Here is a 19,969-nt window from a genome sequence, read left to right as displayed (position 1 = left end):
GAGGGGACGCGGGCTAACCAGCGACACACCTGAATTAACCTTTGACCTTGCCTCAAGCAGGGCAAATGTAGGCATATGCATTTTCAGACAATGACACACACACACACACGGACTGCCCAATTAGCTGGTCGATATCCAGTGCAGCACCCTAATCTCTGCTGCCCCCTCCCTGCACTCCCCCCTCCCACCCAAATACACATGATTTTATTTTGTAGTTTGCGTGTACGTGACCCCTTTGACTCTGATGTTGAATAATTACCAGCGCGAGCAGGCTAAAAGGATTGTCCTCAACTTCACCCACATTAGCCCCGAGGCCTGCGTTAATATCAACTTTGGCACGAGCATACGAGCATCCTCATTTTAGGCCGTTCACTCGGTAAGGGATGTGAATGCTTGATTTACAGCGGGACCTCCATTTACGAACGCCTCAATCCGCGACCTTTTCGATTTACGGACATTTACATTGCGCCAAATATGTCTCTGTGGGCGAACCATGGAACCGAACACTTCATTCATTTCATTCATTCATTAAATTTTCTAGTGTGCCGTGAGACACAGTCTGGTGTGTCGTGGGAGATTATGTAGTTTCACCTATTTGGGTTAAAAATATGTTTTGCAAACCAGTAATTGTAATCTGCAAATAAGTGCCGTTGTTGAATGTCTGTGCTGTCTAGAGCTCGGCAGAGTAACCATGTTATTCTCCTCAATATCAGTAGGTGGAAGCTGGTAGTGAATTGCTTTTAGATGTTGGGAACACATCGTGTGAGACGACGATGGTTTGTCATGATCACAATGTGCAGGCGACAGCGGGAGGCAGTGTGCAGGTAAAAAGGTATCTAATGCTTAAACCAAAAATAAACACAAGGTGAGTGCCCCTAAGAAAAGGCATTGAAGCTTAAGGATGGCTATGCAGAACGAAATTAAAACTGACCTGGCGACAAAGTAATCAAAAACAGAATGCTGGACGACAGCAAAGACTTGCAGCGTGTGGGAGCAGCAGACGGCGTCCACAAATATATATGTATATATATATATATATATATATATATATATATATATATATATATTTATATATATATGTATATATATATATATTTATATATATATGTATATATATATATATTTATATATATATGTATATATATATATACATATATGTATATATATACATATGTATATGTGTATATATATATATATATATATATATATATATACATATGTATATGTGTATATATATATATATATATATATATATATATATATATATATATATATATATATATATATATATATATATATATATATATATATACATACATATCAATGACGTGCGGTGAGGTTGATGACTGGTGAGGCACTGACTTCATCACAGTCAGATTTACAAACATATGAACCCTAAAGAGTATCTTATTCACCATTTGATTGGCAGCAGTTAACGGGTTATGTTTAAAAGCTCATACCAGCATTCTTCCCTGCTTGGCACTCAGCATCAAGGGTTGGAATTGGGGGTTAAATCACCAACAATTATTCCCGGGCGCGGCGCCGCTGCTGCCGACTGCTCCCCACTGCTCCCCTCACATCCCAGGGGGTGAGCAAGGGGATGGGTCAAATGCAGAGAACAAATTTAACCACACCTAGTGTGTGTGTGACAATCATTGGTACTTTAACTTAACTTTAACTTTACACATACAAACTGTAGCACACAAAAAAGCACATTTAATAAAAAAACGTTATTATGGTCTTACCTTTACTTATAAGTGCGGGAACAGTGGTGTTCGTGTTGGAGGAGTTGTGAATGAATGAAATATGAAATCCGTGCTGCAGTCTGCAGGTGTATTTAATGTTGTGTCCCTGCAGTCGTTCACGGCTCCTCCGGCGCGAGCATTGTTGTTTTTGCACTTTTTGGCTTCTTGATAAGTGACTTTTTTTGGGTGGATTCGGTCTTGCACGTGGAGGGTTTGGGTGTGGGCTTTGGTTGGTGTGGCGCTCCCGTCGGGGGGTGCAGTCTGCGGCGGAGGTGCAATAACCGGCACCAGGAGGCGGGATTACGCGAGCCTCAGCCAGTGCGTCTTCGCAGCAGTTTTATGATTGCTCAGCACAAGAAATACGTTACACACATACAGTTGTTGACAAAATACACTGTACATTATATACCTCAGCTAACTAAACTATGGAAATGTATAATATAATTCATATAGCAATACGGTCTCACTGCACAGCAGGCCAGCAGTTAGCCGAGTCATTGCGCAATCCATGGTGAGGCACAATTGAGTGACGTGCCTCAACTGGCTGCTGATCACCGCACCGTCTCTTCTCAGTATTTGAACGGCAAATGTGAAAATTCAGCGATTTTGAATAAAAATAATCTAAAACTGGTGAAGTTAAATGGAAAATAACTTTATACTATAATCACTGAATACATATAACAATTTAATCATTTTTTTTTCTTTTTACATTTTTTTTCTTTCCATGATGACAGGTGAGGCCCTCCAGTGACCGCACGTCACTGCTATCTATACCCACCCTTGCATGATAAGGGGTCCAAACATACCTCCAGGATGACAAGTGACCTGCTGAGGAAGCTGAAGGTGAAGATGATGAAGTGGCCAATTATGTCTCCTCACCTCAACCCCAACCCCCATGTGGCTAACATCCAGCATCTCCACTAGTGAAGTCATCACGTTAGTTTTAGTTTTGTCCTTAGCGTGCTGTGTGGAGGAGGGATCTTATTCAATTCCACAGCAGTGCCACCTTTGCACTTGTTTCTGGCACTTGCGGGTGGAGATAACCACCAGTCAGCTCGCTTCTCTCTAAAAGGCGATAAAACACAGACTGTTGGCATTACAGTAGCTTCTGGTCATCAGTGTTTATGCCAGAGGCTCTTGCAACAGAGCAAAGATTATTCCTGCTGCAAAAAGTTCGAGTAAGAAAACTTGAGGAGAAAACTAAAAAAGCTACATTTGTTCAGATTGTAACTTTTTTTTAGAGGAGGAGGACAACAGCATGAATATATTCCATAAAGAAGCAGTGTTCTCTGCGTGGTTCTCGGGTTGATCTCTCAGACTAGAAATGTACAGCTTTTTTATTTCAAGCTAATACCGATAACTTCTTGCTTTGCAAGACCAATACCGATAACCGATTTGTATTTATTAATAAACAGATATTTATTGTTTTTTAAATGTAAATTTGACTGTGATTTATGCACTCCTGCAGGTAAGAAAGACTCAAACAAAGATGGCTTTGACAAACTGTACCTGTAGATTTGTCCTAACCAAATATGACATCTCTACTGAGGTCGAGCCATAGACGTCTCCTGCATTTTTTTATGTCCAAAAATTATGTAACGCTGTTGTATAGAGCACAGGTGTCAAACTCAAGGCCCAGGGGCCAGATCTGGCCCGCGACATCATTTTATCTGCCCCGCAAACATCTGGAAATGATATGTGACAATAAAGTACTTAATATTTTCTCACTAAATGTAATAGATTTTTTTCATTTTGACAGAAAAAATATATGTACTGCTTGAAATTGCATGCCTTTTAAACTTTAATATTATCCAATATTGCAACAAATATTACAGTATAATATCATACTTTCCAAACATGTTTTTGTCTAAATAAAAATACTTAATTTTACAACAAAATACCCATCAAACTAATTAAAATGACAACACATTTTACATTGTTCTTTACAGCATATTAAATAATTGAAAAAAACTACTACTGTTTTTTTTCCTTAAAGTTCTGTTGACTGTAAAATCTAGGGTTGTTGTTTTTAACGGTACATTTGTTTTTACGGTAGAAAAACTGGCACTAGTACTGTATTTTCCGGACTATAAGGCGCACTTAAAATCCTTTTTTCCCCTCAAAACTCAACAGTGCGCCTTATAACCCAAAGCGCCTAATGTATGGAATAATTCTGGTTTTGCTTACCGACCTCGAAGCAATTTTATTTGGTACATGGTGTAATGATAAGTGTCAAACATAAGATATACGTGTAGACTGCACTACGACGGAATATTGACTCAAGTAAACAATACCAACATTTAATATGTTCCATTGAAAATATAGAACATTACACACGGCGCTCAAAAATCTATCAACATGTTTTAGTACGACTTTGGTAAGCTATGAAGCCGCACCGCTTGATGGATGGTCGGCACATTAAACATACGAGTATTATTATGGTGTGTGTATAAGGTAAGACATATTATCTGGCATTTTGTTTCGCAATATTATGAAAAAGCAACTTTTCTTACCTTCTGGTACCCGCTGATCTGTAATTGGGATCTGCATAAGTCCTGAAAAATTGCGCATAAGCTTCTTCTTTTTCTCTATCTTCTTGTTATGGGACATTCATCCTCCGCTGTTGCCATTTCTAATACAAAGTAGTGTAAAGTTCTTACTTATATCTGTCAGTAAACTCGCCATGAAAGCACTAAAACATACCGGTATAGTGATTTTACATTATTCACCCAAGGAAATTTAGTTATTAGAGAGTTCCGATCGGACGGTTTTTCACGGTTTGTTGTTGTTTCCGGATGAGGAGATGCTGCTCCGTAATTGATTTAAGTAAAGTCCGAATGTCATTAAAACGGTTAGCTCCATCTTTTGACACTTCTTCCACTCCCGTCCTTGCACGCTACACCGCTACAACAAAGATGACGGGGAGAAGACGCTGCTGAAGGTGAGCCACGTAAATAAGACCGCCCACAAAACGGCGCATCCGGAAGCGACTGTCAGAAAGCGGCTTGAAGATGGTCTGTAAAACATAATCGATGCAACATTTTGACCAAAGAACTACCATTGCATGTTATGTAGACCACAAGGAAGTGTTTTACATTTAGAAAAAACTATAATAATATGACTCCTATAGTCCGGTGCGCCTTATATATGAAAAAAGATCGAAAATTGACCATTTATCAGCAGTGCACCTTATAATCCGGTGCACCCTATGGTCCGGAAATGACGGTAATATTAGCAATAGATAAAATAGAACAAAATAAAAAATAGGATTTTGCATTGTTCTCTGCATGTATTCTCCATAAATCTTTAGTGTTAGCTCAATTCAGGCTATTTCCAATAGGATTTTTTTCAAATTTGGCTGTCTACGCACACCTTTTAATCCCCAAAAAAGTGAGTTACCCCAGTGTTTTATTTCCTTTTTCATTAATTTACCTCCTGCTAGACCAAGTTGAAAGACTGTAAGACACTGGTAAATTATATATTTGGGTTTTCTCGTGTTGCCAATGCGGAGGGACGTGGAGTACGGTGGCATCATCATCGGGAAAATGACCCGCCAATCGGATGTAGTTATATCTCGCCTCTTATCTTCCCAAACAGGTCCAATTACAGCGAGCGGTGTGCTGTGACAGCGCGCGGGGAGGATGCAGTGTCTCAAGATGACCCGCGGCTGACGGTGAGCAAAACAGATGCGTAGGACAGATAAGGAAAGCTGGCAAATAAACACATCCAGCTGTTAAGAGAGAGGGAGAAAAATCTGTTGTGGCTTCGCAGTGACACATCCCAAACGCCCAACACACACACACACACACACAGATCTATAAATAGAGGTAGAAGTACACGGTTTTCACGGATGTTTCCTTGGTGAGCGCTAATCTCCTGCTACTGTCAGCTGGGCTTTTGTCTCCTCCGCACATGCTCACACTCATGAAAGAACATGCTCAAGAAAACTATTGAATTTTGACCTTTTGCACCCATGCAAGGTGCTCTTTAGTTTTTATACTTATTGATCAAATCTGATCACCCGAATTGTATTCATCAATCAATCAATCAGTGTTTACTTATACAGCCTACTCGATGACCAGGCAAGGCAACGTAGTCTATACACTAGATCAGGGGTCACCAACGCGGTGCCCGCTGGCCTGTTCTAAAAATAGCTCAAATAGCAGCACTTACCAGTGAGCTGCCTCTATTTTTTAAATTATATTTATTTACTAGCAAGCTGGTCTTTTTAATTCTAAGAGAGACAAAATTAAAATAGGATTTGAAAATCCAAGAAAATATTTTAAAGACTTGGTCTTCACTAACTGACAAAGAAACAGATAACAGATTTGGTGTCCAGTTCAAAGTGTGACATGATTTATTTGAACATTTGAGAGTTGACTTTTGTATTTTACATGAGTTATTTGTACAAACATGGTGCAAAGTACCGTATTTTTCGGAGTATAAGTCGCTCCGGAGTATAAGTCGCACCGGCCGAAAATGCACAATAAAGAAGGAAAAAAACATATATAAGTCGCACTTTTGGGGGAAATTTATTTGATAAAACCCAACACCAAGAATAGACATTTGAAAGGCAATTTAAAATTAAAGCTGCAGTTGGTCGGGCCCGCATATTTGGCTGGTGCTGGTCCTACGTGTCCCAATACTTTTGTCCAGTTTTAGTCCTAAGTGTCCCGATACTTTTGTACAGTTGTAGTCCTAAGTGTCCCAATACTTTTGTCCAGTTTTAGTACTAATTGTCCCAATACTTTTGTCCAGTTTTAGTCCTAAGTGTCCCAATAATTTTGTCCAGTGTTAGTCCTAAGTGTCCCAATACTTTTGTCCAGTTTTAGTCCTAAGTGTCACAATAATTTTGACCAGTGTTAGTCCTAAGTGTCCCAATACTTTTGTCCAGTTTTAGTCCTAAGTGTCCCAATACTTTTGTCAAGTTTTAGTCCCAAGTGTCCCAATAATTTTGTCCAGTTTTAGTCCTAAGTGTCCCAATACTATTGTCCAGTTTTAGTACTAATTGTCCCAATACTTTTGTCCAGTTTTAGTCCTAAGTGTCCCAATAATTTTGTCCAGTGTTAGTCCTAAGTGTCCCAATACTTTTGTCCAGTTTTAGTCCTAAGTGTCCCAATACTTTTGTCCAGTTTTAGTCCTAAGTGTCCCAATACTTTTGTCCAGTTTTCGTCCTAAATGTCCCAATACTTTTGTCAAGTTTTAGTCCCAAGTGTCCCAATACTTTTGTCCAGTTTTCATCCTAAGTTTCCCAATACTTTTGTCCAGTGGTAGTCCAAAGTGTCCCAATACTTATGTCAAGTTTTAGTCCTAAGTGTCCCAATAATTTTGTCCAGTGTTAGTCCTAAATGTCCTAATACTTTTGTCCAGTTTTAGTCCTAAGTGTCCCAATAATTTTGTCCAGTGTTAGTCCTAAGTGTCCTAATACTTTTGTCCAGTTTTAGTCCAAAGTGTCCCAATAATTTTGTCCAGTGTTAGTCCTAAGTGTCCCAATACTTTTGTCCAGTTTTAGTCCCAAGTGTCCCAATACTTTTGTCCAGTTTTTGTCCTAAGTGTCCCAATACTTTTGTCCAGTTTTAGTCCTAAGTGTCCCAATACTTTTGTCCAGTTTTCGTCCTAAATGTCCCAATACTTTTGTCAAGTTTTAGTCCCAAGTGTCCCAATACTTTTGTCCAGTTTTCATCCTAAGTTTCCCAATACTTTTGTCCAGTGGTAGTCCAAAGTGTCCCAATACTTATGTCAAGTTTTAGTCCTAAGTGTCCCAATACTTTTGTCAAGTTTTAGTCCTAAGTGCCCCAATACTTTTGTCCAGTTTTAGTACTAATTGTCCCAATACCTTTGTCCAGTTTTAGTCCTAAGTGTCCCAATAATTTTGTCCAGTGTTAGTCCTAAATGTCCTAATACTTTTGTCCAGTTTTAGTCCTAAGTGTCCCAATAATTTTGTCCAGTGTTAGTCCTAAGTGTCCTAATACTTTTGTCCAGTTTTAGTCCTAAGTGTCCCAATACTTTTGTCAAGTTTTAGTCCCAATTGTCCCAATACTTTTGTCCAGTTTTAGTCCTAAGTGTCCCAATAATTTTGTCCAGTGTTAGTCCTAAATGTCCTAATACTTTTGTCCAGTGTTAGTCCTAAGTGTCCCAATACTTTTGTCCAGTTTTAGTCCCAAGTGTCCCAATACTTTTGTCCAGTTTTAGTCCTAAGTGTCCCAATACTTTTGTCCAGTTTTCGTCCTAAATGTCCCAATACTTTTGTCAAGTTTTAGTCCCTAGTGTCCCAATACTTTTGTCCAGTTTTCATCCTAAGTTTCCCAATACTTTTGTCCAGTGGTAGTCCAAAGTGTCCCAATACTTATGTCAAGTTTTAGTCCTAAGTGTCCCAATAATTTTGTCCAGTGTTAGTCCTAAATGTCCTAATACTTTTGTCCAGTTTTAGTCCTAAGTGTCCCAATAATTTTGTCCAGTGTTAGTCCTAAGTGTCCTAATACTTTTGTCCAGTTTTAGTCCAAAGTGTCCCAATAATTTTGTCCAGTGTTAGTCCTAAGTGTCCCAATACTTTTGTCCAGTTTTAGTCCCAAGTGTCCCAATACTTTTGTCCAGTTTTTGTCCTAAGTGTCCCAATACTTTTGTCCAGTTTTAGTCCTAAGTGTCCCAATACTTTTGTCCAGTTTTCGTCCTAAATGTCCCAATATATTTGTCAAGTTTTAGTCCCAAGTGTCCCAATACTTTTGTCCAGTTTTCATCCTAAGTTTCCCAATACTTTTGTCCAGTGGTAGTCCAAAGTGTCCCAATACTTATGTCAAGTTTTAGTCCTAAGTGTCCCAATACTTTTGTCAAGTTTTAGTCCTAAGTGCCCCAATACTTTTGTCCAGTTTTAGTACTAATTGTCCCAATACCTTTGTCCAGTTTTAGTCCTAAGTGTCCCAATAATTTTGTCCAGTGTTAGTCCTAAATGTCCTAATACTTTTGTCCAGTTTTAGTCCTAAGTGTCCCAATAATTTTGTCCAGTGTTAGTCCTAAGTGTCCTAATACTTTTGTCCAGTTTTAGTCCTAAGTGTCCCAATACTTTTGTCAAGTTTTAGTCCCAATTGTCCCAATACTTTTGTCCAGTTTTTGTCCTAAGTGTCCCAATACTTTTGTCAAGTTTTAGTCCAAAATTGTCCCAATACTTTTGTCCAGTTTTTGTCCAAAGTGTCCCAATACTTTTGTCCAGTTTTAGTCCTAAGTGTCCCAATACTTTTGTCCAGTTTTCGTCCTAAGTGTCCCAATACTTTTGTCAAGTTTTAGTCCCAAGTGTCCCAATACTTTTGTCCAGTTTTCGTCCTAAGTATCCCAATACTTTTGTCAAGTTTTAGTCCTAAGTTTCCCAATACTTTTGTCCAGTGGTAGTCCGAAGTGTCCCAATACTTTTGTCCAGTTTTAGTCCTAAGTGTCCCAATACTTTTGTCCAGTGGTAGTCCGAAGTGTCCCAATACTTATGTCAAGTTTTAGTCCTAAGTGTCCCAATACTTTTGTCAAGTTTTCGTCCTAAGTGTCCCAATACTTTTGTCCAGTTTTCGTCCTAAGTGTCCCAATACTTTTGTCCAGTGTAAGTGTCCCAATACTTTTGTGCAGTGGTAGTCCCAAGTGTCCCAATACTTTTGTCCAGTTGTAGTCCCAAGTGTCCCAATACTTTTGTCCAGTTTGCGTCCTAAGTGTCCCAATACTTTTGTCCAGTGTAAGTGTCCCAATACTTTTGTCCAGTTTTCGTCCTAAATGTCCCAATACTTTTGTCAAGTTTTAGTCCCAAGTGTCCCAATACTTTTGTCCAGTTTTCATCCTAAGTTTCCCAATACTTTTGTCCAGTGGTAGTCCAAAGTGTCCCAATACTTATGTCAAGTTTTAGTCCTAAGTGTCCCAATAATTTTGTCCAGTGTTAGTCCTAAATGTCCTAATACTTTTGTCCAGTTTTAGTCCTAAGTGTCCCAATAATTTTGTCCAGTGTTAGTCCTAAGTGTCCTAATACTTTTGTCCAGTTTTAGTCCAAAGTGTCCCAATAATTTTGTCCAGTGTTAGTCCTAAGTGTCCCAATACTTTTGTCCAGTTTTAGTCCCAAGTGTCCCAATACTTTTGTCCAGTTTTAGTCCTAAGTGTCCCAATACTTTTGTCCAGTTTTCGTCCTAAATGTCCCAATACTTTTGTCAAGTTTTAGTCCCTAGTGTCCCAATACTTTTGTCCAGTGGTAGTCCGAAGTGTCCCAATACTTATGTCAAGTTGTGGCTTGTGCAGCCCTTTGAGACACTTGTGATTTAGGGCTATATAAATAAAGATTGATTGATTGATTGTTTTAGTCCTAAGTGTCCCAATACTTTTGTCCAGTTATAGTCCTAAGTGTCCCAATACTTTTGTCCAGTGTAAGTGTCCCAATACTTTTGTCCAGTGGTAGTCCTAAGTGTCCCAATACTTTTGTCCAGTTTTCGTCCTAAGTGTCCCAATACTTTTGTCAAGTTTTAGTCCCAAGTGTCCCAATACTTTTGTCCAGTTTTCGTCCTAAGTATCCCAATACTTTTGTCCAGTTTTAGTCCTAAGTTTCCCAATACTTTTGTCCAGTGGTAGTCCGAAGTGTCCCACTACTTTTGTCAAGTTTTAGTCCTAAGTGTCCCAATACTTTTGTCCAGTTTTAGTCCTAAGTGTCCCAATACTTTTGTCCAGTTTTAGTCCTAAGTGTCCCAATATTTTTGTCCAGTTTTAGTCCTAAGTGTCCCAATACTTTTGTCCAGTTTTAGTCCTAAGTGTCCCAATACTTTTGTCCAGTTTTTGTCCTGTGTCCCAATACTTTTGTCAAGTTTTAGTCCCAAGTGTCCCAATACTTTTGTCCAGTTTTTGTCCTAAGTGTCCCAATACTTTTTTTATTTTATTCTTTTTTCACAAAAACAAGATTATTGAACACACTTTAATTTTAGTACAAAACATGCATGAAATTAAATTCAAGTTTGATTAAAAAAGTGTTAAAATTGTATTATTATTTTATTATTTTAAATTGCCTTTCAAATGTCTATTCTTGGTGTTGGGTTTTATCAAATAAATTTCCCCAAAAAATGCGACTTATACTCCGGTGCGACTTATATATGTTTTTTCCCTTCTTTATTATGCATTTTCGGCAGGTGCGACTTATACTCCGGTGCGACTTATACTCCGAAAAATACGGTAAATATTCCAACACAGTGATACTGTTCAAACTATGTGTAACGTTACAGTGGCCAACATATTGAATATACTTGTTCAACACAATATGTTATTACATATGTCAGCAGACTAAATTGCCTTGTTTTTAATGAATATTTAGGACTTCTACGCTATACTATATTTTATTGTTGGTCATAGTGTTGTCCCGATACCACTATGTTGGTACTGGTACCAAAATTATTTTGATATTTTCCAGTACTTTTCAATACTTTTCTAAATAAAGGGGACCACAAAACATGGCATTTTTAGCTTTATTTGAACAAAAAATCTTAGGGTACATTAAACATATGTTTCTTATTGCAAGTTTGTCCTTAAATAAAATAGTGAACATACTAGACAACTTGTCTTTTATTAGTAAGAAAACAAACAAAGGCTCCTAATTTAGTCTGCAGACATATGTAATAACATATTGTGTCATTTTCCATTCTATTATTTTTTCCACATTTTAAAGGACAAGTGGTAGAAAATTAATTATTAGTCTACTTGTTCATTTACTGTTGATATCTGCTTACTTTCTCTTTTTAACATGTTCTATCTACATTTCTGTTAAAATGTAATAATCACTTATTCTTTTATTGTTTGGATGCTTTACATTAGTTTTGGATGATACCACAAATTTGGGTATCGATCCCATACCAAGTCGTTACAGGATCATACATTGGTCATATTCAAAGTCCTCATGTGTCCAGGGACATATTCCCTGAGTGTCATGTCTGTGTGATCATGTTTTGTTTTAGTCATGTTCGGTTTTGTTTTTGGACTTTTTGTGCACTTTTGTTTGTTTTGTCACCATAGCAACCATTAGTTTTCACCTGTCACGTCACGCACCTGTTTCACGTTTTGACGCACCTGTTTTCACTAATCATGTCACTATTATTTAAACTTCGAGTTGCCAGGCTGTCTGTCTGGCAACATCACACTCTTTATCGTCACTCTGCATAATGCCATGTTCACAGTCCCATGCCAAGTAAGTTTTTGTTTCATTGTTCACAGTTTCTGCCTTTGTGCAAGTTTTGTTTTCATTAGCCAAGTTTTTTACCTCTGCCATTGCGTGCGCCTTTCGTTTGTTCTTTTTCATAATATTAAATAAAATCATGTACTCACATTCCCGTCTCGTCCGAGCCAACTTTCCGTTGCCTTCCGTAAAACAAAACCCAAGGACCAAGTCTTGACACTGAGTTTAGACACATAATATACATTTTTAAAAAACGAAAGAAAATGCTGTGATGCCAAAAAATATCGATGTAATCATAGTAGTATCGACAAGATAGTTTCTTACACTTGGTATCATTACAGTGGATGTTAGGTATAGATCCACCCATGGCATTTGTTTACATTGTGACGCCGGTGAGCTACGGTGTGTAGTGAAGCATGTTTAGCTGTTCCTTGTCCTCAATTGATGATACTTGTAAGAAACGTACTTTATTTGTCGCCTTGGAGGCGAGGATTAGTGATTTAGAAGTAGCTACAACCCTGCCGACTTCGAATGGACGTTCGCCGCGAGCTATGTCTTAAAGCACCTTTTCCGGTTGGCGTTTCAGTGTAATAACTTCACCTTTATCGTTAGTTTTTAAGCCAAAACGCTTCTGTTCTCCCTTTTCTGTCTACACAGTTTCTGTTTGTAAGTACTCCGTGATTGTGCGCTGCCGAACATGCTCCTCTGCTCGTAAACCAGCAATGTCATGACATGACAATGACGAAGGCACGGGGGGTGGCGGACCGGTACTTTTCAGAGGCGGTACAGTACCGAATATGATTCATTAGTATCGCGGTACTATACTAATACCGGTATACCGTACTACCCTAGTTGGTCATTATGGTGGTACTCATACTTGCCAACCTTGAGACCTCCGATTTTGGGTGGTTGGGGGCGTGGTTAAGAGGGGAGGAGTATATTTACAGCTAGAATTCACCAAGTCAAGTATTTCATACATATATATATATATATATATATATATATATATATATATATAAGAAATCCTTGACTTTCAGTGAATTCTAGCTATATATATAAAAGAAATACTAGAATTTCAGTGTTCATTTATTTACACATATACACACACATAACACTCATCTACTCATTGTTGAGTTAAGGGTTGAATTGTCCATCCTTGTTCTATTCTCTGTCACTATTTTTATAACCATGCTGAACACCCTCTCTGATGATGCATTGCTGTGTGGCACGCACAAAAGTGCTTTCATCAAATGCACTAGAGTCTGGAATCTTCCATCTCTCCCTAGCATGGCCCAAAACCGGTCAATCCTTGCTTCCTGAGGAAGATCTTCAGTGCCAAGCACTTGGTAGTCCACTACTTCTTCCCGGAGGCTATCCAGGTCCAATCGCATCTGCGGCTTGGAACTTACAAGCGTATTTCTTCATCTTACTTGTCGTCGGCGTCGCCACGGCTGTATCTTCCTCGTTCTTCTGCTTCGTCTCCTTGTTGTGTGCGCAGTTGTGCACTGCACTCTCGAACTGCTTTACGGTAGACGAAAACGTGACTGCTGTTGCTTTGTTGTTGCCACGCTGCAAGGACGTTAATGAAACTGCCTAACAATAAACCCACAGAAGAAACCAAGAACTCGCCCTCGATCATTCTACAGTTATAACGTGATGGGGCAGGCACGCTGTTTATATTGTGGGAAAGCGGACGTGAAAACAGGCTGTCGACACGTCACTCAGGTCCGCATGGAGCTGGAGGGGACGTGGCCTCCAGCTCCGCCTGAATTTCGGGAGATTTTCGGGAGAAAATTTGTCCCAGGAGGTTTTCGGGAGAGGCGCTGAATTTCGGGAGTCTCCCGGAAAATCCGGGAGGGTTGGCAAGTATGGTGGTACTTGGAGAGAGCCAAGTGTTTTCTAAAGGGGAGACTTGGTGAAAAAAGTTTGAGAACCACTGCTGTGTAGAGATACAGTATTTTTTTATTTTTTTTCCAAAAATGCGTGTTTAGACTGCATGTTCAGCAAAAGACTTTTAGTTGTTTTGATGTTTGCATTCACGTCACTTGGCTCAAAACTAAGGCGACACACAAATCGCTGACCATGGACCCCCTCGTGTCACCTTATTTCGCAACTCACAGCGCTTGTCTCGTGTGTGCAGGACTGTGCTTACATTCACATGTCAGCAGGAAAGGAACACTCTGCTAAATGTGTTGGAAAATACAGCACGAAAAGGGGTTTACATACCAGAAAAGCCCTGTACACGTATAACCCATTTATCATATCACGTCCTCATTTGACTTCCCTGCAAAGATGACATAATGTACATTTATACGGCGATGGGTGGAGTGTGTGCTAGAGATGCAGTCATTGACAGGTTTTACTAAAACCATCACAGTTATTGTGTTTCAGTCCTCCTCACTCGCTATAAACGGACATAATGCGGTTATGTTATTTAGGGCAGTGTTTTTCAAACACTGTGCTGTGGGAGATTATCTAATTTCACCTATTTGGGTTAAAAGTATTTTTGAAAACCAGTAATTATAGTCTGCAAATGATGTGTTGTTGTTGTGTGTTGGTGCTGTCTGGAGCTCGGCAGAGTAACCGCGTAATACTCTTCCATATCAGTAGGTGGCAACTGGTAGCTAATTGCTTTGTAGATGTCGGAAACAGCGGGAGGCAGGGCGCAGGTAAAATTGTGTCTAATGCTGAAACCAAAAATAAACAAAGGATGAGTGCCCCTAAGAAAAGGCATTGAAGCTTAGGGAAGGCTATGCAGAACAAAACTAAAACTGAACTGGCTACAAAGTAAACAAAAACAGAATGCTGGACGACAGCAAAAACTTACTGTGGAGCAAAGACGGCGTCCACAATGTACATCCGAGCATGACATGACAATCAACAATGTCCCCACAAAGAAGGATAAAAACAACTGAAATATTCTTGATTCCTAAAACAAAGTAGATGCGGGAAATATCGCTCAAAGGAAGACATGAAACACCAAAATAGGAGCGCAAGACAAGAACTAAAACACTACACACAGGAGCACAACCAAAACACTCAGAATAAGTCACGGTGTGATGTGACAGGTGGTGACAGTACACCTACTTTGAGACAAGAGCTATAGTGATGCATGCTTGGTTATGCTTTAAAGTCATGTCCAACAATTGCAACAATGACTTTTTACTCTCAACTGAGTTTATGATTTCTGCTGGTGGTGTGCCTCCGGATTTTTTCAACGCAAAAAATGTGCATTGGCTCAAAAAAGGTTGAAAAACACTGGTCTAGAGCTCGGCAGAGTAACCGTGTAATACTCTTCCATATCAGTAGGTGGCTAATTGCTTTGTAGATGTCGAAAACAGCGGGAGGCAGCGTGCAAGTAAAAAGGTGTCTAATGCTTAAACCAAAAATAAGCAAAGGATGAGTACCCCTAAGAAAAGGCACTGAAGCTTAGGGAAGGCTATGCAGAACGAAACTAAAACTGAACTGGCTACAAAGTAAAGAAAAACAGAATGCTGGACGACAGCAAAAACTTACTGTGGAGCAAAGACGGCGTCCACAATGTACATCCGAGCATGACATGACAATCAACAGTGTCCCCACAAAGAAGGATAAAAACAACTGAAATATTCTTGATTGCTAAAACAAAGTAGATGCGGGAAATATCGCTCGGATGTACATTGTGGACGGCGTCCACAATGTACATCCGAGCATGACATGACAATCAACAGTGTCCCCACAAAGAAGGATAAAAACAACTGAAATATTCTTGATTGCTAAAACAAAGTAGATGCGGGAAATATCGCTCAAAGAAAGACATGAAACTGCTACAGGAAAATACCAAAAAAAGAGAAAAAGCCACCAAAATAGGAGCGCAAGACAAGAACTAAAACACTACACACAGGAGCACAACCAAAACACTCAGAATAAGTCACGGTGTGATGTGACAGGTGGTGACAGTACACCTACTTTGAGACAAGAGCTATAGTGATGCATGCTTGGTTATGGTTTAAAGTCATGTCCAACAATTGCAACAATGACTTTTTACTCTCAACTGAGTTTATGATTTCTGCTGGTGGTGTGCCTCCGGGTTTTTTCAACGCAAAAAATGTGCCTTGGCTCAAAAAAGGTTGAAAAACATTGGTCCAGAGCTCGGCAGAGTAACCATGTAATACTCTTCCATATCAGTAGGTGGCTAATTGCTTTGTAGATGTCGGAAACAGCGGGAGGCAACGTGCAGGTAAAAAGGTGTCTAATGCTTAAACCAAAAATAAACAAAAGGTGAGTGCCCCTAAGAAAAGGCATTGAAGCTTAGGGAAGGCTATGCAGAACAAAACTAAAACTGAACTGGCTACAAAGTAAAGAAAAACAGAATGCTGGACGACAGCAAAGACTTACTGTGGAACATAAAGATAATAATATGACCCCTTTAATGCGCCTTTTGTATGAAAATAAACCTGACTAGACCCGCTCATCAGCAGTGTGGCTTATAATCCGGTGCGCCCTATGGTACTCCTGTAAATGACTTCATTCAGTGAGCATTTAACATTAGATTGCCTCATCTTGTCTGTGTTGAATAAACTATAGCTATTGTAAGTTAATATAGCAAGTGTAAAACACTAACATAACATCGGGAGCTTGTAGAATAACAGCACTATACCATGGGGTCTAATTGTGTGCATTCCAGTTATCATAAACACAGCATAAAATAGATGAATAAATAGGCATGGATGATTGCATGCATGACAATAACACTCGGGTTTATTACCCACATTTTCCCTTGGGGGATCAATAAAGTCAATCAAAGTATTATAATCTGTTTCATCATTGTTGTTTTTGCTGTATTATTCTCTTTAGTTTAGTGTTAGGTTATGTTACCAATGCTCCCTTCCTCCCTCGTTTGCGTTTTTTTTGTTGCTAGTTTATCACACCAGTATTTGTTTGGCCAATCAGGACTCACACCGTTTGCCAATCCTAATCAATCCCCCTTTTTTTTTATACCCGTCCCGCCGTCATTGTTTGCTATTCTGTGCTGTGCTAATTAGCTTTTTGATTAACGGCACGCTTTGCTTTCTGTGTTTTTGCCGTGATGGAGAAATTAAAATATTCCTCTTACCTGCAAGCTGCCTGCTGTCCTCCGCATCATTGGAATCGCAAACACCAAAACATCAATTAATACATTAAAAAAAATGATTAATACTTGTATTATTGATATAAGACTACCAAAGTACTTTTTGTTTATATTTATTATTTTGTATTGTTATTATAATGTTGTTTTATTTCTGTCAATACGGTAATAATATATAATATAATATACTGTATATATTGTAATATTGTACATGGTCATTGGTATATATTGTATATATGTTATAGACATAATATAATATATTGTATATATGTTATAGACATACTATAATATATCTGTATATATAATATACTGTACACATATTATGTATATATTCGTATACATGTAAGATTTTTTATCGCTATATTCGTCTATTTATACCTGCATTGTCCTTTCCATCCTTACACTTTCCATCATTGTAACTGAGCTACTGTGTTGAATAGTTTCCCTTGTGGATAATTAAAGTTTGTCTAAGTCTAAGTCTAATAAACATACTTGCCAACCTTGAGACCTCCGATTTCGGGAGGTGGGGGGCGTGGTTGGGGGCGTGGTTAAGAGGGGAGGAGTATATTTACAGCTAGAATTCACCAAGTCAAGTATTTCTTATATATATATATATATATATATATATATATATATATATATTTATGTGTATATATATATATATATATATATATATATATATATATATATATATATATATAAGAAATACTTGACTTTCAGTGAATTCTAGCTATAAATATATATTTATTTTATTATATATATATATATATATATATATATATATATATATATATATATATATATATATATATATATATATATATATATATATAAATACTTGAATCTCAGTGTTCATTTATTTACACATATACACACACATAACACTCATCTACTCATTGTTGAGTTAAGGGTTGAATTGTCCATCCTTGTTCTATTCTCTGTCACTATTTTTCGAACCATGCTGAACACCCTCTCTGATGATGCATTGCTGTGTGGCACGCACAAAAGTGCTTTCATCAAATGCACTAGATGGCAGTATTGTCCTGTTTAAGAGTGTCACAACATTGCTGTTTACGGCAGACGAACTGCTTTACGGTAGACAAAAACGTGACTGCTATTGTTGTGTGTTGTTGCCGCGCTGGGAGGACGTTAATGAAACTGTCTAACAATAAACCCACATAAGAAACCAAGAACTCGCCCTCGATCATTCTACAATTATGACGTGATTGGGCAGGTACGCTGTTTATATTGTGGGTTAGCGGACTCAGGTCCGCATGGACCTGAGTCCGCCTGAATTTCGGGAGATTTTCGGGAGAAAATTTGTCCCGGGAGGTTTTCGGGAGAGGCGCTGAATTTCGGGAGTCTCCCGGAAAACCCGGGAGGGTTGGCAAGTATGCTAATAAACAACACATCAACATCTCTAAGTAACGTCTATGTAATTTTACAAATGTTTAGCATCGATGCATAATAAGCGTGATAATCATGAAATCGTGATTATTACCCAGACTTTTATCGTACAGTCCAAATATATAAATGTTGCATTCTGAGCGTGTGCACACGATTTCTACTAAAGTAGACCCCGAAAGGGACAAGTGGTAGAAAATGGATCGATTGATGGACAGTTTTTAACGAATAACCTTAATTGAGTTTCACCTGAGTGACTGAAAGAAGGCAGAGGAAGTGAGTCAGATGAGGTAAAACCTGGGTCTTGTTCGGACGGCCGCAGGATCAATGTTGGATTGGGCCTATTTCCTGCACCGGCGTTCAAACCTGCAAGTGAACTCAGAGTGCCTTTTTACGCTTTTTATGTCTGTCTGTGCAATACGTCTGCAAGGGCTCTGTGCTGTAAAATGTTTTGTGCTTGCAGGGCTCTCTGTACTTTTTCACACTTCATGCACACTATATAAGTCTGCAATCCTGAAATGTGTGCTCCAAGGACTTACCCAGAATTCACTGCGGTGAACACGGGGGGGTGGAGGCAATTTCAGAAAAGTATATTTTAATCAGATTAGATCTAACAACGTTTGGACACCCTGACTTGCCTGCACAGTTGAGGCCATAATTATTCATAACGTAGCCACATTTTTTGGTAAAATACATTTTTATTCAATAGCTATTTAGTTTGTATTTTTGTCAAATATATAAACAGTACAGGCCAAAATGTTGGACACACCTTCTCTTCATTCAATGCCTTTTCTTTATTTTCATGACTATTTACCTTGTAGATTGTCACTGAAGGCATCAACACTATCAATGAACACGTGTTAAAAAGTTAAAGTACCAATGATTGTCACACACACACTAGGTGTGGTGAAATGTGTCCTCTGCATTTGACCCATCCCCTTGTTCACCCCCTGGGAGGTGAGGGGAGCAGTGAGCAGCAGCGGTGGCCACGCTCGGGAATCATTTTTGGTGATTTAACCCCCAATTCCAACCTTTGATGCTGAGTGCCAAGCAGGGAGGTAATGGGTCCCATTTTTATAGTCTTTGGTATGACTCGGCCGGGGTTTGAACTCACGACCTACCGATCTCAGGGCAGACACTCTAACCACAAGGCCACTGAGCAGTGAAGTAAAGTGAATTAGTGAAGTGAATTATATTTATATAGCGCTTTTCTCTAGTGACTCAAAGCGCTTTACATAGTGAAACCCAATATCTAAGTTACATTTAAACCAGTGTGGGTGGCACTGGGAGCAGGTGAGTAAAGTGTCTTGCCCAAGGACACAACGGCAGTGACTAGGATGGCGGAAGCGGGAATCAAACCTGCAACCCTCAAGTTGCTGGCACGGCCGCTCTACCAACCGAGCTATGCCGCCCCACAGTGTGGAGTTATGTATTAACAAAAAAAGGTGAAATAACTGAAAACACATTTTGTATTCTAGTTTCTTCAAAATAGCCACACTTTGCTCTGATTACTGCTTTGCACACTTTTGGTATTCTCTC

At 38.9% G+C, this 19,969-nt stretch overlaps 1 protein-coding gene and 1 long non-coding RNA gene across 2 annotated transcripts in view; one reads left to right on the top strand and one right to left on the bottom strand.

The window, feature by feature from the left end:
* LOC133596529 (zinc finger matrin-type protein 4) overlaps positions 1–19,969 on the bottom strand; it is a 241,779-nt gene that overhangs the window by 14,061 nt on the left and 207,749 nt on the right. The gene's annotated exons all lie outside the window — the stretch shown is intronic.
* LOC133596628 (uncharacterized) overlaps positions 1–19,969 on the top strand; it is a 99,942-nt gene that overhangs the window by 28,573 nt on the left and 51,400 nt on the right. The window contains exons 2-3 of the long non-coding RNA XR_009814634.1: positions 2,480–2,588; positions 5,343–5,418. This is a non-coding gene — a long non-coding RNA (uncharacterized lncRNA). The remainder of the gene's footprint in view (positions 1–2,479; positions 2,589–5,342; positions 5,419–19,969) is intronic.

This window comes from Nerophis lumbriciformis, linkage group LG02 (assembly GCF_033978685.3).
Source record: "Nerophis lumbriciformis linkage group LG02, RoL_Nlum_v2.1, whole genome shotgun sequence".
NCBI lineage: Eukaryota > Metazoa > Chordata > Actinopteri > Syngnathiformes > Syngnathidae > Nerophis > Nerophis lumbriciformis.
This window is presented reverse-complemented; position numbering and strand designations above follow the sequence as displayed.